Here is a 26,397-nt window from a genome sequence, read left to right as displayed (position 1 = left end):
AAGTTAACTTCCAATTAATTGTACTTGACTAACTATATGAAAACCTATTTCAAGTTTTGGAGAAATGACAATTCACCAGCGTTTCCGAAATGAATCCGTCAAAAGTATTGCATTTACACGAATAATTGAAAATGAAATATTTCACTCATGGCTGTCCCGAGAGATTGCTTCAACCATTTACCAGGATACTACAAAATGAGTATTAACTTTCATTTCCAAAATGGTGGGCTCGTCCGGGATTTGAACCCGGGACCTCTCGCACCCAAAGCGAGAATCATACCCCTAGACCAACGAGCCTCACATGGGAAATAATCGTGCCATTATCCGCCTTTATATTTGTCCTGCATACGAGCCGCTACCTTATCGACAGCTTGATATCAGTGCGCTGCTGTTACTCAGATCCTTGCACATGAAAAGATTATATCATAGATGAAACGTACATATTTCATTTCCTTGTGTACATTTCATGCACAAATAGTATTGTTTCGAAATACCAGTCTTTTGATATCATTTACTATTCAGTTTGCTTCAAAGCTAATCTCCCAAATCTATGAGATATACACATATAAGTCCTTCTTCCAAGGAGAAAATACTGTCGCAAATGACCCATGATCAAACTAAATTTAATGAATTTTAATAATCTTTGCATCATTTAAGACCAGATGATAGGAAGGAACTTAATGTTCCTATAAAGTGTTTTCTTTTTCTCTCTTAGTTTTCTCTGAAGAGGGTGTTTTGTAATATATGTAATTTATGGATGACATTATTCATTGTTGTATACACAGACTGGTTCTCTAAATTCAAGACCGAAACTATGCAATCAAGCTGATTGTTGTTGTGGGTAACACATGAAAAGTAATTAGTTGACTTTGTTTAGACTAACATGCTTTAAGATAAAGTCGATTTCCGATGACGAAGACATATTTAGAATTAAAATGATATTTTATTTGCATGCTTCTAAATGAAATCCAACTCATTTGAATTTTACTGTTGATAATAATCAAGAGTTTCAGATCTACATAATATTAATTGCTGCCGATAGACCCTTGGACAATTCGTTGATCAAACAGCATTCTCCATTCGCCGGCGTCCCCGTTTGACACTTGGATTATGCATGAAGATGAATGCATGCTGATGTATGTCGATGGAAGCCAAATTTGCCATTCTAGTCGACGGTCATACCATGAATTTGACAGTTGATTTTCACAACAACAACAAAGATAATTCCAGTAGGCGGATTAGGCAAGGTTCGTTTTAGGTTCTCTCTAAGCAGCACATTCATCTTTCGTTAAAGATATGATAGGAAATCTGTACAAATATTATGAATTCGTCCATCAATATTTTGCTTAAAAACCAATTCCGGATAGACTTTGTTCTATTTACAACCTCCTTGAAAACGAATACCGTTTTCTACTAAAATGCATCTTGTGGATAGATGTGAGATGAAATTCAAGCAGACAAGACCTTTGAAGAGACTAGCAAGTGAGAAATCATGTGGCTGTCTCCAATTTAGAAAGTGCTTCAATCCAAGTAATCTACGCCGTTTCAGAATCAAATAAAGAGATGTGTTGTGTCGGTTTATTCTAACAGCATGCATTGTAACCCCATAGGCAGTCAATCAACAAATCAACGCCTACTGAATTAGATGACACAGACATGTAAATGACATTAGGCAGTTAAGGTAAAGACACGGTGGGGAGATAGGCCCTTACGAAGCAAGGGAATAATGTGCATCGGTGGTTCAGTGGTAGAATGCTCGCCTGCCACGCGGGCGGCCCGGGTTCGATTCCCGGCCGATGCAAATTTTTTTTATATAGTTTTAGAATGTTTGCATAATCCAATATTTGTAATAACTCTTTTTGCCCTAGTCTAATTTTCGCTCACTTTTGTGTTTTATGCCAACTCCACAACTGAAATCGGAACAGTCCTTGAATCAGAAGCTTGGATGTCTCACACTGAGTGTCCCTCGCTTCCCGGAAAAAAACATGGATGTTGGTGCAAAACAGCTTTCCATTACAGTGGGACAGATCCTTATCTTGTCTATAAGGAGTTTCTAATTGGAACTGTAGGAAGAGCGTAATAACCTTCATTTTTCAGTCAGAGGTTAATCTTTAAATCCGGATGACGATGCCTATCGCCCTTAATTATTTTAACACAAGAACATTTCAGTGTACTGAACGTGTTATTATCATTTACTTTATGACACTAGAATACTCTTTTAGAGATGTCTTCAATTTATTTCAACATTTATGTCTGTCTGTAAACCTCGTTTCACGTTTGACCTTCTCCAGCCAACTTTGACTCGAATTTCATTGAACTGATTTCAAATCCAGACTGAAAGGAATGATACTAAGTTCCCATTCACAATGTTTTTGTGTTATTTACAGATTACTGTATCAAACGATCATTGACCTCTCTCTCTCCCTCTCTCTCTCTCCCTCTCTCTCCCTCGCACTCTCTCTCTCTCTCTCTCTCTCTCTCTCTCTCTCTCGTTCGTTATCACACAAGAGTTCAAAGTTTATGCCTGCACAATGTCATATGTAGGAAAGTCATCATTGGAGATGTAAATGTTTAGATGATCAACCTGTCATGGGTTTCATTACATTTCAGAGGACAACAAATAGAACTATAATCAGCCTGCAATTTCAAAACTCTACAACGTCATTAAGAATAAATGTACGACATACTGTTATATCTACAATTACACCGTTTGAAAGATAAACTATATCCTCATGCGCAAACATGCACGCACGCAAACATACATATATGTGTAAACAACATACAATCATTTTTTTTAAAAGGCAAACTGTTATCTATACTGTATTTCTACTGTGTGATTGAAGTTTCTCCTTAATTGCGGGTAGGAGATTGGGCCTATCTGAATAATGTCTTTTTTATCAATAACATATTGAAGGCTTATTGTGTATATGGTTGTAGATTAAAAGTAAGATTATTAATTTTGTATGAAAACATCTTTATTTGGATTTGAGCTCAGATCATTAGTTTTTCCTCAGGAAATCCTGGTGTACCAGATATTTGGCATGTTCTTTACTAAACCTTTAGTATTATACATGATCTTGCTGCCAGCGTTGAATATTATAGTAAACGAAACAAATATATTTGCAGTAGATGCATTAGGCAAAGTTGATTGCAGGTTTTATCTAAGCAATACACCAAACTTTAGGATAGGAAAACTGTACCAATAGTGCGAATTGCGTCCATTAATGTCTTGCTTACAAACTAATTCAGGAGGGATTTTATTTGATTCACAACCTCCTTAGAAATGAACACCATTTCTCTACTTGCATGTGTCTTGTAGAAAGATCTAAGAGCCATATATATACAGACGCTGGCGGCCTTCATTTGATTGCAAGTCGATGAAAGGGTACTTTTACGTTCAGAATGTGTGCATGGTCCTAAATTGTACTAGCGTTTCTCGCTGTAACCTAATTGTCGCTCACTTATGTTTTGTATGCCAACGCCACAACTTAAAGTCTTCCATCAGGAGATGGGGTTTCTCACACAGAATGTCCCTCGTTTGATAGATGCCCCGTGAATCCAAAATCAAAAGCAATTATTTTGTCATTGAGGATGTATTAAACTGCATGCCATAGCATTCATAGAACTGTATGCCTGAGAATGTGCAGAAATGCATTTCTGTCTATCGAAACAAAAGCACACCTGATGTTTCTATCCAGAACTCAAACCTGAGTAAATCATAAAATAGGGAGTTGCAAAATTAATGCTAAAACAGTTCTCTGGCAATCAAGAAGTCTAGTAAAAGTAATGCCACCAATGTCTTTCATCAGTACATTTTGGAATTAGAGCTACAATGAAATGATTTTGCAATATTATCAGCCTATTACAAACCCAGTTTGAAGTGAGACAGAAATGTGACTCGGATTGAATCTTGAAAAGGTAAATAAAAGTCAGACGGAAACTTGCCGAAAACATGGAAGTCAGACGATATTTTTGAATAGTAAATGGAAATCAGACGAAGTCTTGGTAAAGTATGTTTAGGTAGATTTCTGAACACAAGGGAATTCGACTGCTGTATTCCGAATTCAATACCAAGGTATTGTTATATTTATCCGAAAAGTCACAAACCGGTCTAGAACTGGACTATGCCAAGCGAAGTTCGGACAAGTGGCACATTGTTTCAGATTGTTCAAGACAGACTGAGCGTGTTGCCGAGCGGATTTATTTTAATCGAAACACTTTGGCGCAGAAACACTATCCATATTTTAAAGATACAAATGATTTCCTGGAAAAAACTGACCAAACTTACAGCCTCTTAAAACTGTATACTTGGAGAAAGAAAAGTGTGCAAAGGCCATAAATTACCATTTTTGTACGTTAGGTGTATTGAGGATAGTTTCCTCGTTTGGACCCATGAGGAGGAAAAATAGTTTCCTGACTGGATAAAACAACCAACATTCATCAATTAAAATTAAAACGAAAAAGAAATGGAATAAGGAGTAGATTTCCTAAATTTGACATTATACAACAGAATAAACTTGCAAACGGGAATAATCGGGACATTAGGATATATTTAAAGGAGATTCATCAATTGTTACGTTAAATACCTTTCCTGTAAGGCATGGGTTCAGGAGCATTGTTAATTCCAAACACATATTTCCCACACGATTTTGCAACATCAACAAGATTTAATGACGCTTGTTCGATGTATTTCGAGAAATAAGTTGAAAAATCAAGCAAGTGGTTAAACAGAGACCTGAAGTTTTAAGAAGAATAAATATTCTCAACAAAACAAAACTAACAATTTCGTTTTTTGTTAGTTATATTCGACGTTCTTAGTTTTTCTCCTTTATATTCCATACAACTTTACAAAACAAAAAATAACAATTACGATCTATGTTGGTTTCAGTCCACGTTCTTTTTTTCTTTTACATTCCTTAAAAGCTTGCAAAACAAATGTAACAAGTACGTTCTTTGTTGGTTAAAGTCGATCTTCTTTTTTTCTTTCTTACATTCTTTACAAGCTTACAAATTAAAACTAACAATTATGTTCTTTTTTGGTTTCAATCGACGTTCCGCATCTGCAAGATGACTTATTGTTGTTACAGCTCTGTGAAGATAACAATTCCAAAATGTTGCACCGTATAATTGTAAATATAACTTTATCAAGCATATTTATTCTTAATAGGGTTGTCAACTTTTGAAAGCTGAGGCTGATTGAAGTCCTGAAGATTGATCTCTGAAAGGTAAAGAAATGCAAGACAGGTTGATCATCTAGCCATCTACAACTACAAATATAACTTCCCAACATATGTCACATACACAACGAGAAAACACCGATATTATTTTCACCGAAAGCATAACTTAGGAAGAAAATTATAATATATTCAATTGAATTCGAATCGCAATTATGCGACTATTTATTTCAATTGAAACCTTTAAAGGGAGGAAATCACTGGCCGCACATGGTGTCTGAAGCCATACACTGCATTATACTCCTCATCAAGAGCAGAAGACTTCTTCCAGGACATGGTGATTATCACAATTTTTGCACGATCAGTTGCGTTCAAAACATTTAAAAGAACGGAAACATGGTACTTATTGGAAATGTAACACGTGCAGTTACATACAAAGCCAGTGAATGAACAGGAGCCGTGGTGATGCATAGTTATAGCAGAAACAGTTGCATTTGAAAATCCGAGAAACAGAATAAACTCTCTAGCCGAAGATGTTACCTACTTATGATATTGATCAAGTGGTAGTCAGTATTTATCACCTTCAGACACACACAATAAGAGAACGGGAGTAAAATGAAATTTGTTGATTTTGAAATAAGGACAGACCAAGTTTCATGAAAATGTCTTACAATTTTAGAGCGAACTAACTGAAGACATTTTATTCTTAATTCTTACTGATTATATGGACAGACATACATTCGCAGAGTAAATGTGAATTTTTTTGAACATCAAAGTTTTCCTAATTTGACTTACTTGTTCATCTTTGAACTGCAACGATAAAACACTTAATTGACCATATGCCTTTTGTATGGTTTCGCTTTCTAATGAACCGAACACTTGATTGAAAATTCAGGCGTGAATATGCTTTGGCGCATCATCTTAAATTAGTATCATATACTTTCTTTAAAACATAATCTGGACACTAGAATAGTTTTAAAGGAGATTCATCAATTGTTACGTAAAATACTTTTCCAATAAGTCGTACGTTCAGGAGCATTGTCAAATTCCCAATACATATCTCCCACACGATTTGTAACAATCAACAACATTTAATGACGTTTGCTTGTTGCTTTTCGTGAAATAGGTTAGAAAATCAAGAAAGTGGGTAAACTGAGACTTGATGTTTTAAGAAGAATAAAGATTCTCAACAAGAAAAATCACAACCTACCAATTACGTTCTTTGCTGATCCCCGGTCGAGTCATACCAAAGACTTACAAAATGCTACTAACAGCTGCCTCGCTTCACGCTCAGCATTAAGAGGTTAGTGTTAGGACTGGTCCGCCTGGTGTCAGGATAATATGACTGGGTTGGACATCATGCTACATGTCTGCGGCATGATGCCCCAGTACTAGACATAACTATAATCTGTCGCACTGCGGACATCGTAGCGATATGACTGATAGATTATTAAAGCTACGTTAAAAATCCAAATCACACACACACACACACACACACACGCAGACGCACACATGTTCTTTGCTGGTTTTAATCGACGTTCTTATTTTTTCTTCTTTCCATTCCTTACAACCTTACACAACAAAAGATAACAATTACGTTATTTGTTAGTTTCAATCGATGTTCAGCATATGAATCAAAGTTTGCAAGAGAATATTTGTGTGAATATTTGTGTGATTTGCAACAACAATTTCCTGATGCGTTTCAAAGTTACACTTTGAATAGAGCTTACAAAGGAAATGAAAATATAAGGAGCATTTTGGGCGAGATCCAGTCTTCCGAGTATCGACAAGCCTGGTTTTTAAAAGTGTAAATCGAATGGTAGTAAGTGGTGAATGTTTCTAATTAATTCAGACCTAGCAATTAACGTTAAAACAAAATCAAAATTGTAAAGTTAAAAATATAGTTCATATGATGCGTAAACCATGTTTTATGTGATGTATTGTTTAAACTGTATAAAGAGAATGCAGAGGAAACCAAAAGGCATTTAATTTATTTACTTTTAATGAACATTCTGCGGGACCATTATGGTACATAGATTCATTCGCATCTATCTGTCTGTCTCTATGTATAACTGTATGTCTGCTTCAATCTCAATCCATTGTAAACCTGTCTGCCTGTTTGTCTGCCTATATGTCTATTGTATTGCCTGTTCAAGTATTTTGATTCTCTTGATGGGTATCTTCCTTCGTTGGAATGATGAAATATATATCTATATATCAATCTATCGATTGACCGATAGCTTTATTCCGTCTATATATCTTGATGGGCATGCTCCTTTTTGAGAATGAGTACATTTCATACACAACTAGTAAAGTTTCAAAATCTTAGTCTTTCGTCATCATTAAACTATTCAATTTGCTTCAGAACAAGAAGACAGAATAACTTCAAATTACTTTTGTTTTTACATTCATTGCCAGGCTTTCTTCTCCAGTTACTTGTCGACATTATGTCCAAATAATGAAGATAATGACCCAAATATAAGTCCTTCCTCCAAGGACAAAAAAAAACTGTCGCAAATGACCAAAGGAAAAACTGATTTTAATGAATTTTAATCATTATTGCATAGGATAAGAAGGAACTTAGTGTCACTATAAAGTGTTTTTTATTTCTCTTAGTTTTCTCTGACGATGGTGTTTTCTGACATATGTAATTGTGGTTAAGATTAGTCTTTCTTGTATACATAAACTGGTTCTCTAAATTCAAGAATGAAACTATGCAATCAAAACTGGCAGAAGTTAAATAATTATTAGCATACATTTTGATAAGGATGTCTAAAACAAACTTTTTCTGTATGGGTGTGGAGGTTAACTTTGTTCAGAGGAAGATAAGAGTGCAATGAAAAACTATGCTAATCCACTGGTCCATACAGTAGTTATATTTGTTCAAGAATTTCAGTACATCCTCTGAAGCTGAAGTCGTAAATGGGGTTCTGGGAAGTTAACTTCCAATTAATTGTACTTGACTAACTATATGAAAACCTATTTCAAGTTTTGGAGAAATGACAATTCACCAGCGTTTCCGAAATGAATCCGTCAAAAGTATTGCATTTACACGAATAATTGAAAATGAAATATTTCACTCATGGCTGTCCCGAGAGATTGCTTCAACCATTTACCAGGATACTACAAAATGAGTATTAACTTTCATTTCCAAAATGGTGGGCTCGTCCGGGATTTGAACCCGGGACCTCTCGCACCCAAAGCGAGAATCATACCCCTAGACCAACGAGCCTCACATGGGAAATAATCGTGCCATTATCCGCCTTTATATTTGTCCTGCATACGAGCCGCTACCTTATCGACAGCTTGATATCAGTGCGCTGCTGTTACTCAGATCCTTGCACATGAAAAGATTATATCATAGATGAAACGTACATATTTCATTTCCTTGTGTACATTTCATGCACAAATAGTATTGTTTCGAAATACCAGTCTTTTGATATCATTTACTATTCAGTTTGCTTCAAAGCTAATCTCCCAAATCTATGAGATATACACATATAAGTCCTTCTTCCAAGGAGAAAATACTGTCGCAAATGACCCATGATCAAACTAAATTTAATGAATTTTAATAATCTTTGCATCATTTAAGACCAGATGATAGGAAGGAACTTAATGTTCCTATAAAGTGTTTTCTTTTTCTCTCTTAGTTTTCTCTGAAGAGGGTGTTTTGTAATATATGTAATTTATGGATGACATTATTCATTGTTGTATACACAGACTGGTTCTCTAAATTCAAGACCGAAACTATGCAATCAAGCTGATTGTTGTTGTGGGTAACACATGAAAAGTAATTAGTTGACTTTGTTTAGACTAACATGCTTTAAGATAAAGTCGATTTCCGATGACGAAGACATATTTAGAATTAAAATGATATTTTATTTGCATGCTTCTAAATGAAATCCAACTCATTTGAATTTTACTGTTGATAATAATCAAGAGTTTCAGATCTACATAATATTAATTGCTGCCGATAGACCCTTGGACAATTCGTTGATCAAACAGCATTCTCCATTCGCCGGCGTCCCCGTTTGACACTTGGATTATGCATGAAGATGAATGCATGCTGATGTATGTCGATGGAAGCCAAATTTGCCATTCTAGTCGACGGTCATACCATGAATTTGACAGTTGATTTTCACAACAACAACAAAGATAATTCCAGTAGGCGGATTAGGCAAGGTTCGTTTTAGGTTCTCTCTAAGCAGCACATTCATCTTTCGTTAAAGATATGATAGGAAATCTGTACAAATATTATGAATTCGTCCATCAATATTTTGCTTAAAAACCAATTCCGGATAGACTTTGTTCTATTTACAACCTCCTTGAAAACGAATACCGTTTTCTACTAAAATGCATCTTGTGGATAGATGTGAGATGAAATTCAAGCAGACAAGACCTTTGAAGAGACTAGCAAGTGAGAAATCATGTGGCTGTCTCCAATTTAGAAAGTGCTTCAATCCAAGTAATCTACGCCGTTTCAGAATCAAATAAAGAGATGTGTTGTGTCGGTTTATTCTAACAGCATGCATTGTAACCCCATAGGCAGTCAATCAACAAATCAACGCCTACTGAATTAGATGACACAGACATGTAAATGACATTAGGCAGTTAAGGTAAAGACACGGTGGGGAGATAGGCCCTTACGAAGCAAGGGAATAATGTGCATCGGTGGTTCAGTGGTAGAATGCTTGCCTGCCACGCGGGCGGCCCGGGTTCGATTCCCGGCCGATGCAAATTTTTTTTATATAGTTTTAGAATGTTTGCATAATCCAATATTTCTAATAACTCTTTTTGCCCTAGTCTAATTTTCGCTCACTTTTGTGTTTTATGCCAACTCCACAACTGAAATCGGAACAGTCCTTGAATCAGAAGCTTGGATGTCTCACACTGAGTGTCCCTCGCTTCCCGGAAAAAAACATGGATGTTGGTGCAAAACAGCTTTCCATTACAGTGGGACAGATCCTTATCTTGTCTATAAGGAGTTTCTAATTGGAACTGTAGGAAGAGCGTAATAACCTTCATTTTTCAGTCAGAGGTTAATCTTTAAATCCGGATGACGATGCCTATCGCCCTTAATTATTTTAACACAAGAACATTTCAGTGTACTGAACGTGTTATTATCATTTACTTTATGACACTAGAATACTCTTTTAGAGATGTCTTCAATTTATTTCAACATTTATGTCTGTCTGTAAACCTCGTTTCACGTTTGACCTTCTCCAGCCAACTTTGACTCGAATTTCATTGAACTGATTTCAAATCCAGACTGAAAGGAATGATACTAAGTTCCCATTCACAATGTTTTTGTGTTATTTACAGATTACTGTATCAAACGATCATTGACCTCTCTCTCTCCCTCTCTCTCTCTCCCTCTCTCTCCCTCGCACTCTCTCTCTCTCTCTCTCTCTCTCTCTCTCTCTCTCTCTCTCTCGTTCGTTATCACACAAGAGTTCAAAGTTTATGCCTGCACAATGTCATATGTAGGAAAGTCATCATTGGAGATGTAAATGTTTAGATGATCAACCTGTCATGGGTTTCATTACATTTCAGAGGACAACAAATAGAACTATAATCAGCCTGCAATTTCAAAACTCTACAACGTCATTAAGAATAAATGTACGACATACTGTTATATCTACAATTACACCGTTTGAAAGATAAACTATATCCTCATGCGCAAACATGCACGCACGCAAACATACATATATGTGTAAACAACATACAATCATTTTTTTAAAAGGCAAACTGTTATCTATACTGTATTTCTACTGTGTGATTGAAGTTTCTCCTTAATTGCGGGTAGGAGATTGGGCCTATCTGAATAATGTCTTTTTTATCAATAACATATTGAAGGCTTATTGTGTATATGGTTGTAGATTATAAAGTAAGATTATTAATTTTGTATGAAAACATCTTTATTTGGATTTGAGCTCAGATCATTAGTTTTTCCTCAGGAAATCCTGGTGTACCAGATATTTGGCATGTTCTTTACTAAACCTTTAGTATTATACATGATCTTGCTGCCAGCGTTGAATATTATAGTAAACGAAACAAATATATTTGCAGTAGATGCATTAGGCAAAGTTGATTGCAGGTTTTATCTAAGCAATACACCAAACTTTAGGATAGGAAAACTGTACCAATAGTGCGAATTGCGTCCATTAATGTCTTGCTTACAAACTAATTCAGGAGGGATTTTATTTGATTCACAACCTCCTTAGAAATGAACACCATTTCTCTACTTGCATGTGTCTTGTAGAAAGATCTAAGAGCCATATATATACAGACGCTGGCGGCCTTCATTTGATTGCAAGTCGATGAAAGGGTACTTTTACGTTCAGAATGTGTGCATGGTCCTAAATTGTACTAGCGTTTCTCGCTGTAACCTAATTGTCGCTCACTTATGTTTTGTATGCCAACGCCACAACTTAAAGTCTTCCATCAGGAGATGGGGTTTCTCACACAGAATGTCCCTCGTTTGATAGATGCCCCGTGAATCCAAAATCAAAAGCAATTATTTTGTCATTGAGGATGTATTAAACTGCATGCCATAGCATTCATAGAACTGTATGCCTGAGAATGTGCAGAAATGCATTTCTGTCTATCGAAACAAAAGCACACCTGATGTTTCTATCCAGAACTCAAACCTGAGTAAATCATAAAATAGGGAGTTGCAAAATTAATGCTAAAACAGTTCTCTGGCAATCAAGAAGTCTAGTAAAAGTAATGCCACCAATGTCTTTCATCAGTACATTTTGGAATTAGAGCTACAATGAAATGATTTTGCAATATTATCAGCCTATTACAAACCCAGTTTGAAGTGAGACAGAAATGTGACTCGGATTGAATCTTGAAAAGGTAAATAAAAGTCAGACGGAAACTTGCCGAAAACATGGAAGTCAGACGATATTTTTGAATAGTAAATGGAAATCAGACGAAGTCTTGGTAAAGTATGTTTAGGTAGATTTCTGAACACAAGGGAATTCGACTGCTGTATTCCGAATTCAATACCAAGGTATTGTTATATTTATCCGAAAAGTCACAAACCGGTCTAGAACTGGACTATGCCAAGCGAAGTTCGGACAAGTGGCACATTGTTTCAGATTGTTCAAGACAGACTGAGCGTGTTGCCGAGCGGATTTATTTTAATCGAAACACTTTGGCGCAGAAACACTATCCATATTTTAAAGATACAAATGATTTCCTGGAAAAAACTGACCAAACTTACAGCCTCTTAAAACTGTATACTTGGAGAAAGAAAAGTGTGCAAAGGCCATAAATTACCATTTTTGTACGTTAGGTGTATTGAGGATAGTTTCCTCGTTTGGACCCATGAGGAGGAAAAATAGTTTCCTGACTGGATAAAACAACCAACATTCATCAATTAAAATTAAAACGAAAAAGAAATGGAATAAGGAGTAGATTTCCTAAATTTGACATTATACAACAGAATAAACTTGCAAACGGGAATAATCGGGACATTAGGATATATTTAAAGGAGATTCATCAATTGTTACGTTAAATACCTTTCCTGTAAGGCATGGGTTCAGGAGCATTGTTAATTCCAAACACATATTTCCCACACGATTTTGCAACATCAACAAGATTTAATGACGCTTGTTCGATGTATTTCGAGAAATAAGTTGAAAAATCAAGCAAGTGGTTAAACAGAGACCTGAAGTTTTAAGAAGAATAAATATTCTCAACAAAACAAAACTAACAATTTCGTTTTTTGTTAGTTATATTCGACGTTCTTAGTTTTTCTCCTTTATATTCCATACAACTTTACAAAACAAAAAATAACAATTACGATCTATGTTGGTTTCAGTCCACGTTCTTTTTTTCTTTTACATTCCTTAAAAGCTTGCAAAACAAATGTAACAAGTACGTTCTTTGTTGGTTAAAGTCGATCTTCTTTTTTTCTTTCTTACATTCTTTACAAGCTTACAAATTAAAACTAACAATTATGTTCTTTTTTGGTTTCAATCGACGTTCCGCATCTGCAAGATGACTTATTGTTGTTACAGCTCTGTGAAGATAACAATTCCAAAATGTTGCACCGTATAATTGTAAATATAACTTTATCAAGCATATTTATTCTTAATAGGGTTGTCAACTTTTGAAAGCTGAGGCTGATTGAAGTCCTGAAGATTGATCTCTGAAAGGTAAAGAAATGCAAGACAGGTTGATCATCTAGCCATCTACAACTACAAATATAACTTCCCAACATATGTCACATACACAACGAGAAAACACCGATATTATTTTCACCGAAAGCATAACTTAGGAAGAAAATTATAATATATTCAATTGAATTCGAATCGCAATTATGCGACTATTTATTTCAATTGAAACCTTTAAAGGGAGGAAATCACTGGCCGCACATGGTGTCTGAAGCCATACACTGCATTATACTCCTCATCAAGAGCAGAAGACTTCTTCCAGGACATGGTGATTATCACAATTTTTGCACGATCAGTTGCGTTCAAAACATTTAAAAGAACGGAAACATGGTACTTATTGGAAATGTAACACGTGCAGTTACATACAAAGTCAGTGAATGAACAGGAGCCGTGGTGATGCATAGTTATAGCAGAAACAGTTGCATTTGAAAATCCGAGAAACAGAATAAACTCTCTAGCCGAAGATGTTACCTACTTATGATATTGATCAAGTGGTAGTCAGTATTTATCACCTTCAGACACACACAATAAGAGAACGGGAGTAAAATGAAATTTGTTGATTTTGAAATAAGGACAGACCAAGTTTCATGAAAATGTCTTACAATTTTAGAGCGAACTAACTGAAGACATTTTATTCTTAATTCTTACTGATTATATGGACAGACATACATTCGCAGAGTAAATGTGAATTTTTTTGAACATCAAAGTTTTCCTAATTTGACTTACTTGTTCATCTTTGAACTGCAACGATAAAACACTTAATTGACCATATGCCTTTTGTATGGTTTCGCTTTCTAATGAACCGAACACTTGATTGAAAATTCAGGCGTGAATATGCTTTGGCGCATCATCTTAAATTAGTATCATATACTTTCTTTAAAACATAATCTGGACACTAGAATAGTTTTAAAGGAGATTCATCAATTGTTACGTAAAATACTTTTCCAATAAGTCGTACGTTCAGGAGCATTGTCAAATTCCCAATACATATCTCCCACACGATTTGTAACAATCAACAACATTTAATGACGTTTGCTTGTTGCTTTTCGTGAAATAGGTTAGAAAATCAAGAAAGTGGGTAAACTGAGACTTGATGTTTTAAGAAGAATAAAGATTCTCAACAAGAAAAATCACAACCTACCAATTACGTTCTTTGCTGATCCCCGGTCGAGTCATACCAAAGACTTACAAAATGCTACTAACAGCTGCCTCGCTTCACGCTCAGCATTAAGAGGTTAGTGTTAGGACTGGTCCGCCTGGTGTCAGGATAATATGACTGGGTTGGACATCATGCTACATGTCTGCGGCATGATGCCCCAGTACTAGACATAACTATAATCTGTCGCACTGCGGACATCGTAGCGATATGACTGATAGATTATTAAAGCTACGTTAAAAATCCAAATCACACACACACACACACACACACACGCAGACGCACACATGTTCTTTGCTGGTTTTAATCGACGTTCTTATTTTTTCTTCTTTCCATTCCTTACAACCTTACACAACAAAAGATAACAATTACGTTATTTGTTAGTTTCAATCGATGTTCAGCATATGAATCAAAGTTTGCAAGAGAATATTTGTGTGAATATTTGTGTGATTTGCAACAACAATTTCCTGATGCGTTTCAAAGTTACACTTTGAATAGAGCTTACAAAGGAAATGAAAATATAAGGAGCATTTTGGGCGAGATCCAGTCTTCCGAGTATCGACAAGCCTGGTTTCTAAAAGTGTAAATCGAATGGTAGTAAGTGGTGAATGTTTCTAATTAATTCAGACCTAGCAATTAACGTTAAAACAAAATCAAAATTGTAAAGTTAAAAATATAGTTCATATGATGCGTAAACCATGTTTTATGTGATGTATTGTTTAAACTGTATAAAGAGAATGCAGAGGAAACCAAAAGGCATTTAATTTATTTACTTTTAATGAACATTCTGCGGGACCATTATGGTACATAGATTCATTCGCATCTATCTGTCTGTCTCTATGTATAACTGTATGTCTGCTTCAATCTCAATCCATTGTAAACCTGTCTGCCTGTTTGTCTGCCTATATGTCTATTGTATTGCCTGTTCAAGTATTTTGATTCTCTTGATGGGTATCTTCCTTCGTTGGAATGATGAAATATATATCTATATATCAACCTATCGATTGACCGATAGCTTTATTCCGTCTATATATCTTGATGGGCATGCTCCTTTTTGAGAATGAGTACATTTCATACACAACTAGTAAAGTTTCAAAATCTTAGTCTTTCGTCATCATTAAACTATTCAATTTGCTTCAGAACAAGAAGACAGAATAACTTCAAATTACTTTTGTTTTTACATTCATCGCCAGGCTTTCTTCTCCAGTTACTTGTCGACATTATGTCCAAATAATGAAGATAATGACCCAAATATAAGTCCTTCCTCCAAGGACAAAAAAAAACTGTCGCAAATGACCAAAGGAAAAACTGATTTTAATGAATTTTAATCATTATTGCATAGGATAAGAAGGAACTTAGTGTCACTATAAAGTGTTTTTTATTTCTCTTAGTTTTCTCTGACGATGGTGTTTTCTGACATATGTAATTGTGGTTAAGATTAGTCTTTCTTGTATACATAAACTGGTTCTCTAAATTCAAGAATGAAACTATGCAATCAAAACTGGCAGAAGTTAAATAATTATTAGCATACATTTTGATAAGGATGTCTAAAACAAACTTTTTCTGTATGGGTGTGGAGGTTAACTTTGTTCAGAGGAAGATAAGAGTGCAATGAAAAACTATGCTAATCCACTGGTCCATACAGTAGTTATATTTGTTCAAGAATTTCAGTACATCCTCTGAAGCTGAAGTCGTAAATGGGGTTCTGGGAAGTTAACTTCCAATTAATTGTACTTGACTAACTATATGAAAACCTATTTCAAGTTTTGGAGAAATGACAATTCACCAGCGTTTCCGAAATGAATCCGTCAAAAGTATTGCATTTACACGAATAATTGAAAATGAAATATTTCACTCATGGCTGTCCCGAGAGATTGCTTCAACCATTTACCAGGATACTACAAAATGAGTATTAACTTTCATTTCCAAAATGGTGGGCTCGTCCGGGATTTGAACCCGGGACCTCTCGCACCCAAAGCGAGAATCATACCCCTAGACCAACGAGCCTCACATGGGAAATAATCGTGCCATTATCCGCCTTTATATTTGTCCTGCATACGAGCCGCTACCTTATCGACAGCTTGATATCAGTGCGCTGCTGTTACTCAGATCCTTGCACATGAAAAGATTATATCATAGATGAAACGTACATATTTCATTTCCTTGTGTACATTTCATGCACAAATAGTATTGTTTCGAAATACCAGTCTTTTGATATCATTTACTATTCAGTTTGCTTCAAAGCTAATCTCCCAAATCTATGAGATATACACATATAAGTCCTTCTTCCAAGGAGAAAATACTGTCGCAAATGACCCATGATCAAACTAAATTTAATGAATTTTAATAATCTTTGCATCATTTAAGACCAGATGATAGGAAGGAACTTAATGTTCCTATAAAGTGTTTTCTTTTTCTCTCTTAGTTTTCTCTGAAGAGGGTGTTTTGTAATATATGTAATTTATGGATGACATTATTCATTGTTGTATACACAGACTGGTTCTCTAAATTCAAGACCGAAACTATGCAATCAAGCTGATTGTTGTTGTGGGTAACACATGAAAAGTAATTAGTTGACTTTGTTTAGACTAACATGCTTTAAGATAAAGTCGATTTCCGATGACGAAGACATATTTAGAATTAAAATGATATTTTATTTGCATGCTTCTAAATGAAATCCAACTCATTTGAATTTTACTGTTGATAATAATCAAGAGTTTCAGATCTACATAATATTAATTGCTGCCGATAGACCCTTGGACAATTCGTTGATCAAACAGCATTCTCCATTCGCCGGCGTCCCCGTTTGACACTTGGATTATGCATGAAGATGAATGCATGCTGATGTATGTCGATGGAAGCCAAATTTGCCATTCTAGTCGACGGTCATACCATGAATTTGACAGTTGATTTTCACAACAACAACAAAGATAATTCCAGTAGGCGGATTAGGCAAGGTTCGTTTTAGGTTCTCTCTAAGCAGCACATTCATCTTTCGTTAAAGATATGATAGGAAATCTGTACAAATATTATGAATTCGTCCATCAATATTTTGCTTAAAAACCAATTCCGGATAGACTTTGTTCTATTTACAACCTCCTTGAAAACGAATACCGTTTTCTACTAAAATGCATCTTGTGGATAGATGTGAGATGAAATTCAAGCAGACAAGACCTTTGAAGAGACTAGCAAGTGAGAAATCATGTGGCTGTCTCCAATTTAGAAAGTGCTTCAATCCAAGTAATCTACGCCGTTTCAGAATCAAATAAAGAGATGTGTTGTGTCGGTTTATTCTAACAGCATGCATTGTAACCCCATAGGCAGTCAATCAACAAATCAACGCCTACTGAATTAGATGACACAGACATGTAAATGACATTAGGCAGTTAAGGTAAAGACACGGTGGGGAGATAGGCCCTTACGAAGCAAGGGAATAATGTGCATCGGTGGTTCAGTGGTAGAATGCTCGCCTGCCACGCGGGCGGCCCGGGTTCGATTCCCGGCCGATGCAAATTTTTTTTATATAGTTTTAGAATGTTTGCATAATCCAATATTTGTAATAACTCTTTTTGCCCTAGTCTAATTTTCGCTCACTTTTGTGTTTTATGCCAACTCCACAACTGAAATCGGAACAGTCCTTGAATCAGAAGCTTGGATGTCTCACACTGAGTGTCCCTCGCTTCCCGGAAAAAAACATGGATGTTGGTGCAAAACAGCTTTCCATTACAGTGGGACAGATCCTTATCTTGTCTATAAGGAGTTTCTAATTGGAACTGTAGGAAGAGCGTAATAACCTTCATTTTTCAGTCAGAGGTTAATCTTTAAATCCGGATGACGATGCCTATCGCCCTTAATTATTTTAACACAAGAACATTTCAGTGTACTGAACGTGTTATTATCATTTACTTTATGACACTAGAATACTCTTTTAGAGATGTCTTCAATTTATTTCAACATTTATGTCTGTCTGTAAACCTCGTTTCACGTTTGACCTTCTCCAGCCAACTTTGACTCAAATTTCATTGAACTGATTTCAAATCCAGACTGAAAGGAATGATACTAAGTTCCCATTCACAATGTTTTTGTGTTATTTACAGATTACTGTATCAAACGATCATTGACCTCTCTCTCTCCCTCTCTCTCTCTCCCTCTCTCTCCCTCGCACTCTCTCTCTCTCTCTCTCTCTCTCTCTCTCTCTCTCTCTCTCTCTCTCTCGTTCGTTATCACACAAGAGTTCAAAGTTTATGCCTGCACAATGTCATATGTAGGAAAGTCATCATTGGAGATGTAAATGTTTAGATGATCAACCTGTCATGGGTTTCATTACATTTCAGAGGACAACAAATAGAACTATAATCAGCCTGCAATTTCAAAACTCTACAACGTCATTAAGAATAAATGTACGACATACTGTTATATCTACAATTACACCGTTTGAAAGATAAACTATATCCTCATGCGCAAACATGCACGCACGCAAACATACATATATGTGTAAACAACATACAATCATTTTTTTTTTAAAAGGCAAACTGTTATCTATACTGTATTTCTACTGTGTGATTGAAGTTTCTCCTTAATTGCGGGTAGGAGATTGGGCCTATCTGAATAATGTCTTTTTTATCAATAACATATTGAAGGCTTATTGTGTATATGGTTGTAGATTATAAAGTAAGATTATTAATTTTGTATGAAAACATCTTTATTTGGATTTGAGCTCAGATCATTAGTTTTTCCTCAGGAAATCCTGGTGTACCAGATATTTGGCATGTTCTTTACTAAACCTTTAGTATTATACATGATCTTGCTGCCAGCGTTGAATATTATAGTAAACGAAACAAATATATTTGCAGTAGATGCATTAGGCAAAGTTGATTGCAGGTTTTATCTAAGCAATACACGAAACTTTAGGATAGGAAAACTGTACCAATAGTGCGAATTGCGTCCATTAATGTCTTGCTTACAAACTAATTCAGGAGGGATTTTATTTGATTCACAACCTCCTTAGAAATGAACACCATTTCTCTACTTGCATGTGTCTTGTAGAAAGATCTAAGAGCCATATATATACAGACGCTGGCGGCCTTCATTTGATTGCAAGTCGATGAAAGGGTACTTTTACGTTCAGAATGTGTGCATGGTCCTAAATTGTACTAGCGTTTCTCGCTGTAACCTAATTGTCGCTCACTTATGTTTTGTATGCCAACGCCACAACTTAAAGTCTTCCATCAGGAGATGGGGTTTCTCACACAGAATGTCCCTCGTTTGATAGATGCCCCGTGAATCCAAAATCAAAAGCAATTATTTTGTCATCGAGGATGTATTAAACTGCATGCCATAGCATTCATAGAACTGTATGCCTGAGAATGTGCAGAAATGCATTTCTGTCTATCGAAACAAAAGCACACCTGATGTTTCTATCCAGAACTCAAACCTGAGTAAATCATAAAATAGGGAGTTGCAAAATTAATGCTAAAACAGTTCTCTGGCAATCAAGAAGTCTAGTAAAAGTAATGCCACCAATGTCTTTCATCAGTACATTTTGGAATTAGAGCTACAATGAAATGATTTTGCAATATTATCAGCCTATTACAAACCCAGTTTGAAGTGAGACAGAAATGTGACTCGGATTGAATCTTGAAAAGGTAAATAAAAGTCAGACGGAAACTTGCCGAAAACATGGAAGTCAGACGATATTTTTGAATAGTAAATGGAAATCAGACGAAGTCTTGGTAAAGTATGTTTAGGTAGATTTCTGAACACAAGGGAATTCGACTGCTGTATTCCGAATTCAATACCAAGGTATTGTTATATTTATCCGAAAAGTCACAAACGGGTCTAGAACTGGACTATGCCAAGCGAAGTTCGGACAAGTGGCACATTGTTTCAGATTGTTCAAGACAGACTGAGCGTGTTGCCGAGCGGATTTATTTTAATCGAAACACTTTGGCGCAGAAACACTATCCATATTTTAAAGATACAAATTATTTCCTGGAAAAAACTGACCAAACTTACAGCCTCTTAAAACTGTATACTTGGAGAAAGAAAAGTGTGCAACGGCCATAAATTACCATTTTTGTACGTTAGGTGTATTGAGGATAGTTTCCTCGTTTGGACCCATGTGGAGGAAAAATAGTTTCCTGACTGGATAAAACAACCAACATTCATCAATTAAAATTAAAACGAAAAAGAAATGGAATATGGAGTAGATTTCCTAAATTTGACATTATACAACAGAATAAACTTGCAAACGGGAATAATCGGGACATTAGGATATATTTAAAGGAGATTCATCAATTGTTACGTTAAATACCTTTCCTGTAAGGCATGGGTTCAGGAGCATTGTTAATTCCAAACACATATTTCCCACACGATTTTGCAACATCAACAAGATTTAATGACGCTTGTTCGATGTATTTCGAGAAATAAGTTGAAAAATCAAGCAAGTGGTTAAACAGAGACCTGAAGTTTTAAGAAGAATAAATATTCTCAACAAAACAAAACTAACAATTTCGTTTTTTGTTAGTTATATTCGACGTTCTTAGTTTTTCTCCTTTATATTCCATACAACTTTACAAAACAAAAAATAACAATTACGATCTATGTTGGTTTCAGTCCACGTTCTTTTTTTCTTTTACATTCCTTAAAAGCTTGCAAAACAAATGTAACAAGTACGTTCTTTGTTGGTTAAAGTCGATCTTCTTTTTTTCTTTCTTACATTCTTTGCAAGCTTACAAATTAAAACTAACACTTATGTTCTTTTTTGGTTTCAATCGACGTTCCGCATCTGCAAGATGACTTATTGTTGTTACAGCTCTGTGAAGATAACAATTCCAAAATGTTGCACCGTATAATTGTAAATATAACTTTATCAAGCATATTTATTCTTAATAGGGTTGTCAACTTTTGAAAGCTGAGGCTGATTGAAGTCCTGAAGATTGATCTCTGAAAGGTAAAGAAATGCAAGACAGGTTGATCATCTAGCCATCTACAACTACAAATATAACTTCCCAACATATGTCACATACACAACGAGAAAACACCGATATTATTTTCACCGAAAGCATAACTTAGGAAGAAAATTATAATATATTCAATTGAATTCGAATCGCAATTATGCGACTATTTATTTCAATTGAAACCTTTAAAGGGAGGAAATCACTGGCCGCACATGGTGTCTGAAGCCATACACTGCATTATACTCCTCATCAAGAGCAGAAGACTTCTTCCAGGACATGGTGATTATCACAATTTTTGCACGATCAGTTGCGTTCAAAACATTTAAAAGAACGGAAACATGGTACTTATTGGAAATGTAACACGTGCAGTTACATACAAAGCCAGTGAATGAACAGGAGCCGTGGTGATGCATAGTTATAGCAGAAACAGTTGCATTTGAAAATCCGAGAAACAGAATAAACTCTCTAGCCGAAGATGTTACCTACTTATGATATTGATCAAGTGGTAGTCAGTATTTATCACCTTCAGACACACACAATAAGAGAACGGGAGTAAAATGAAATTTGTTGATTTTGAAATAAGGACAGACCAAGTTTCATGAAAATGTCTTACAATTTTAGAGCGAACTAACTGAAGACATTTTATTCTTAATTCTTACTGATTATATGGACAGACATACATTCGCAGAGTAAATGTGAATTTTTTTGAACATCAAAGTTTTCCTAATTTGACTTACTTGTTCATCTTTGAACTGCAACGATAAAACACTTAATTGACCATATGCCTTTTGTATGGTTTCGCTTTCTAATGAACCGAACACTTGATTGAAAATTCAGGCGTGAATATGCTTTGGCGCATCATCTTAAATTAGTATCATATACTTTCTTTAAAACATAATCTGGACACTAGAATAGTTTTAAAGGAGATTCATCAATTGTTACGTAAAATACTTTTCCAATAAGTCGTACGTTCAGGAGCATTGTCAAATTCCCAATACATATCTCCCACACGATTTGTAACAATCAACAACATTTAATGACGTTTGCTTGTTGCTTTTCGTGAAATAGGTTAGAAAATCAAGAAAGTGGGTAAACTGAGACTTGATGTTTTAAGAAGAATAAAGATTCTCAACAAGAAAAATCACAACCTACCAATTACGTTCTTTGCTGATCCCCGGTCGAGTCATACCAAAGACTTACAAAATGCTACTAACAGCTGCCTCGCTTCACGCTCAGCATTAAGAGGTTAGTGTTAGGACTGGTCCGCCTGGTGTCAGGATAATATGACTGGGTTGGACATCATGCTACATGTCTGCGGCATGATGCCCCAGTACTAGACATAACTATAATCTGTCGCACTGCGGACATCGTAGCGATATGACTGATAGATTATTAAAGCTACGTTAAAAATCCAAATCACACACACACACACGCAGACGCACACATGTTCTTTGCTGGTTTTAATCGACGTTCTTATTTTTTCTTCTTTCCATTCCTTACAACCTTACACAACAAAAGATAACAATTACGTTATTTGTTAGTTTCAATCGATGTTCAGCATATGAATCAAAGTTTGCAAGAGAATATTTGTGTGAATATTTGTGTGATTTGCAACAACAATTTCCTGATGCGTTTCAAAGTTACACTTTGAATAGAGCTTACAAAGGAAATGAAAATATAAGGAGCATTTTGGGCGAGATCCAGTCTTCCGAGTATCGACAAGCCTGGTTTTTAAAAGTGTAAATCGAATGGTAGTAAGTGGTGAATGTTTCTAATTAATTCAGACCTAGCAATTAACGTTAAAACAAAATCAAAATTGTAAAGTTAAAAATATAGTTCATATGATGCGTAAACCATGTTTTATGTGATGTATTGTTTAAACTGTATAAAGAGAATGCAGAGGAAACCAAAAGGCATTTAATTTATTTACTTTTAATGAACATTCTGCGGGACCATTATGGTACATAGATTCATTCGCATCTATCTGTCTGTCTCTATGTATAACTGTATGTCTGCTTCAATCTCAATCCATTGTAAACCTGTCTGCCTGTTTGTCTGCCTATATGTCTATTGTATTGCCTGTTCAAGTATTTTGATTCTCTTGATGGGTATCTTCCTTCGTTGGAATGATGAAATATATATCTATATATCAATCTATCGATTGACCGATAGCTTTATTCCGTCTATATATCTTGATGGGCATGCTCCTTTTTGAGAATGAGTACATTTCATACACAACTAGTAAAGTTTCAAAATCTTAGTCTTTCGTCATCATTAAACTATTCAATTTGCTTCAGAACAAGAAGACAGAATAACTTCAAATTACTTTTGTTTTTACATTCATCGCCAGGCTTTCTTCTCCAGTTACTTGTCGACATTATGTCCAAATAATGAAGATAATGACCCAAATATAAGTCCTTCCTCCAAGGACAAAAAAAACTGTCGCAAATGACCAAAGGAAAAACTGATTTTAATGAATTTTAATCATTATTGCATAGGATAAGAAGGAACTTAGTGTCACTATAAAGTGTTTTTTATTTCTCTTAGTTTTCTCTGACGATGGTGTTTTCTGACATATGTAATTGTGGTTAAGATTAGTCTTTCTTGTATACATAAACTGGTTCTCTAAATTCAAGAATGAAACTATGCAATCAAAACTGGCAGAAGTTAAATAATTATTAGCATACATTTTGATAAGGATGTCTAAAACAAACTTTTTCTGTATGGGTGTGGAGGTTAACTTTGTTCAGAGGAAGATAAGAGTGCAATGAAAAACTATGCTAATCCACTGGTCCATACAGTAGTTATATTTGTTCAAGAATTTCAGTACATCCTCTGAAGCTGAAGTCGTAAATGGGGTTCTGGGAAGTTAACTTCCAATTAATTGTACTTGACTAACTATATGAAAATCTATTTCAAGTTTTGGAGAAATGACAATTCACCAGCGTTTCCGAAATGAATCCGTCAAAAGTATTGCATTTACACGAATAATTGAAAATGAAATATTTCACTCATGGCTGTCCCGAGAGATTGCTTCAACCATTTACCAGGATACTACAAAATGAGTATTAACTTTCATTTCCAAAATGGTGGGCTCGTCCGGGATTTGAACCCGGGACCTCTCGCACCCAAAGCGAGAATCATACCCCTAGACCAACGAGCCTCACATGGGAAATAATCGTGCCATTATCCGCCTTTATATTTGTCCTGCATACGAGCCGCTACCTTATCGACAGCTTGATATCAGTGCGCTGCTGTTACTCAGATCCTTGCACATGAAAAGATTATATCATAGATGAAACGTACATATTTCATTTCCTTGTGTACATTTCATGCACAAATAGTATTGTTTCGAAATACCAGTCTTTTGATATCATTTACTATTCAGTTTGCTTCAAAGCTAATCTCCCAAATCTATGAGATATACACATATAAGTCCTTCTTCCAAGGAGAAAATACTGTCGCAAATGACCCATGATCAAACTAAATTTAATGAATTTTAATAATCTTTGCATCATTTAAGACCAGATGATAGGAAGGAACTTAATGTTCCTATAAAGTGTTTTCTTTTTCTCTCTTAGTTTTCTCTGAAGAGGGTGTTTTGTAATATATGTAATTTATGGATGACATTATTCATTGTTGTATACACAGACTGGTTCTCTAAATTCAAGACCGAAACTATGCAATCAAGCTGATTGTTGTTGTGGGTAACACATGAAAAGTAATTAGTTGACTTTGTTTAGACTAACATGCTTTAAGATAAAGTCGATTTCCGATGACGAAGACATATTTAGAATTAAAATGATATTTTATTTGCATGCTTCTAAATGAAATCCAACTCATTTGAATTTTACTGTTGATAATAATCAAGAGTTTCAGATCTACATAATATTAATTGCTGCCGATAGACCCTTGGACAATTCGTTGATCAAACAGCATTCGCCATTCGCCGGCGTCCCCGTTTGACACTTGGATTATGCATGAAGATGAATGCATGCTGATGTATGTCGATGGAAGCCAAATTTGCCATTCTAGTCGACGGTCATACCATGAATTTGACAGTTGATTTTCACAACAACAAAAAAGATAATTCCAGTAGGCGGATTAGGCAAGGTTCGTTTTAGGTTCTCTCTAAGCAGCACATTCATCTTTCGTTAAAGATATGATAGGAAATCTGTACAAATATTATGAATTCGTCCATCAATATTTTGCTTAAAAACCAATTCCGGATAGACTTTGTTCTATTTACAACCTCCTTGAAAACGAATACCGTTTTCTACTAAAATGCATCTTGTGGATAGATGTGAGATGAAATTCAAGCAGACAAGACCTTTGAAGAGACTAGCAAGTGAGAAATCATGTGGCTGTCTCCAATTTAGAAAGTGCTTCAATCCAAGTAATCTACGCCGTTTCAGAATCAAATAAAGAGATGTGTTGTGTCGGTTTATTCTAACAGCATGCATTGTAACCCCATAGGCAGTCAATCAACAAATCAACGCCTACTGAATTAGATGACACAGACATGTAAATGACATTAGGCAGTTAAGGTAAAGACACGGTGGGGAGATAGGCCCTTACGAAGCAAGGGAATAATGTGCATCGGTGGTTCAGTGGTAGAATGCTCGCCTGCCACGCGGGCGGCCCGGGTTCGATTCCCGGCCGATGCAAATTTTTTTTATATAGTTTTAGAATGTTTGCATAATCCAATATTTCTAATAACTCTTTTTGCCCTAGTCTAATTTTCGCTCACTTTTGTGTTTTATGCCAACTCCACAACTGAAATCGGAACAGTCCTTGAATCAGAAGCTTGGATGTCTCACACTGAGTGTCCCTCGCTTCCCGGAAAAAAACATGGATGTTGGTGCAAAACAGCTTTCCATTACAGTGGGACAGATCCTTATCTTGTCTATAAGGAGTTTCTA

The 26,397-nt window shown here is 35.6% G+C and overlaps 8 non-coding genes across 8 annotated transcripts; 4 read left to right on the top strand and 4 right to left on the bottom strand.

Annotated features, from left to right (window-relative positions):
• Positions 1 to 225: 225 nt before the first annotated feature.
• On the bottom strand, positions 226 to 297 carry Trnap-ugg (transfer RNA proline (anticodon UGG)). The gene has a single exon. It is a non-coding gene; the product is annotated as a tRNA-Pro (tRNA).
• Positions 298 to 1,730: 1,433 nt separating this feature from the next.
• Trnag-gcc (transfer RNA glycine (anticodon GCC)) lies at positions 1,731 to 1,801 on the top strand. The gene has a single exon. It is a non-coding gene; the product is annotated as a tRNA-Gly (tRNA).
• Positions 1,802 to 8,334: 6,533 nt separating this feature from the next.
• Positions 8,335 to 8,406, bottom strand: Trnap-ugg (transfer RNA proline (anticodon UGG)). Its single transcript has one exon. It is a non-coding gene; the product is annotated as a tRNA-Pro (tRNA).
• Positions 8,407 to 9,839: 1,433 nt separating this feature from the next.
• Trnag-gcc (transfer RNA glycine (anticodon GCC)) lies at positions 9,840 to 9,910 on the top strand. The gene has a single exon. It is a non-coding gene; the product is annotated as a tRNA-Gly (tRNA).
• Positions 9,911 to 16,451: 6,541 nt separating this feature from the next.
• Positions 16,452 to 16,523, bottom strand: Trnap-ugg (transfer RNA proline (anticodon UGG)). The gene has a single exon. It is a non-coding gene; the product is annotated as a tRNA-Pro (tRNA).
• Positions 16,524 to 17,956: 1,433 nt separating this feature from the next.
• On the top strand, positions 17,957 to 18,027 carry Trnag-gcc (transfer RNA glycine (anticodon GCC)). Its single transcript has one exon. It is a non-coding gene; the product is annotated as a tRNA-Gly (tRNA).
• Positions 18,028 to 24,566: 6,539 nt separating this feature from the next.
• Positions 24,567 to 24,638, bottom strand: Trnap-ugg (transfer RNA proline (anticodon UGG)). Its single transcript has one exon. It is a non-coding gene; the product is annotated as a tRNA-Pro (tRNA).
• A 1,433-nt stretch (positions 24,639 to 26,071) lies between these two features.
• Trnag-gcc (transfer RNA glycine (anticodon GCC)) lies at positions 26,072 to 26,142 on the top strand. Its single transcript has one exon. It is a non-coding gene; the product is annotated as a tRNA-Gly (tRNA).
• Positions 26,143 to 26,397: the final 255 nt, after the last annotated feature.

The sequence above is a fragment of the Sinohyriopsis cumingii genome, unplaced genomic scaffold, assembly GCF_028554795.1.
Source record: "Sinohyriopsis cumingii isolate HCF-2022 unplaced genomic scaffold, ASM2855479v2 utg003732l, whole genome shotgun sequence".
Lineage (NCBI taxonomy): Eukaryota > Metazoa > Mollusca > Bivalvia > Unionida > Unionidae > Sinohyriopsis > Sinohyriopsis cumingii.
This window is presented reverse-complemented; position numbering and strand designations above follow the sequence as displayed.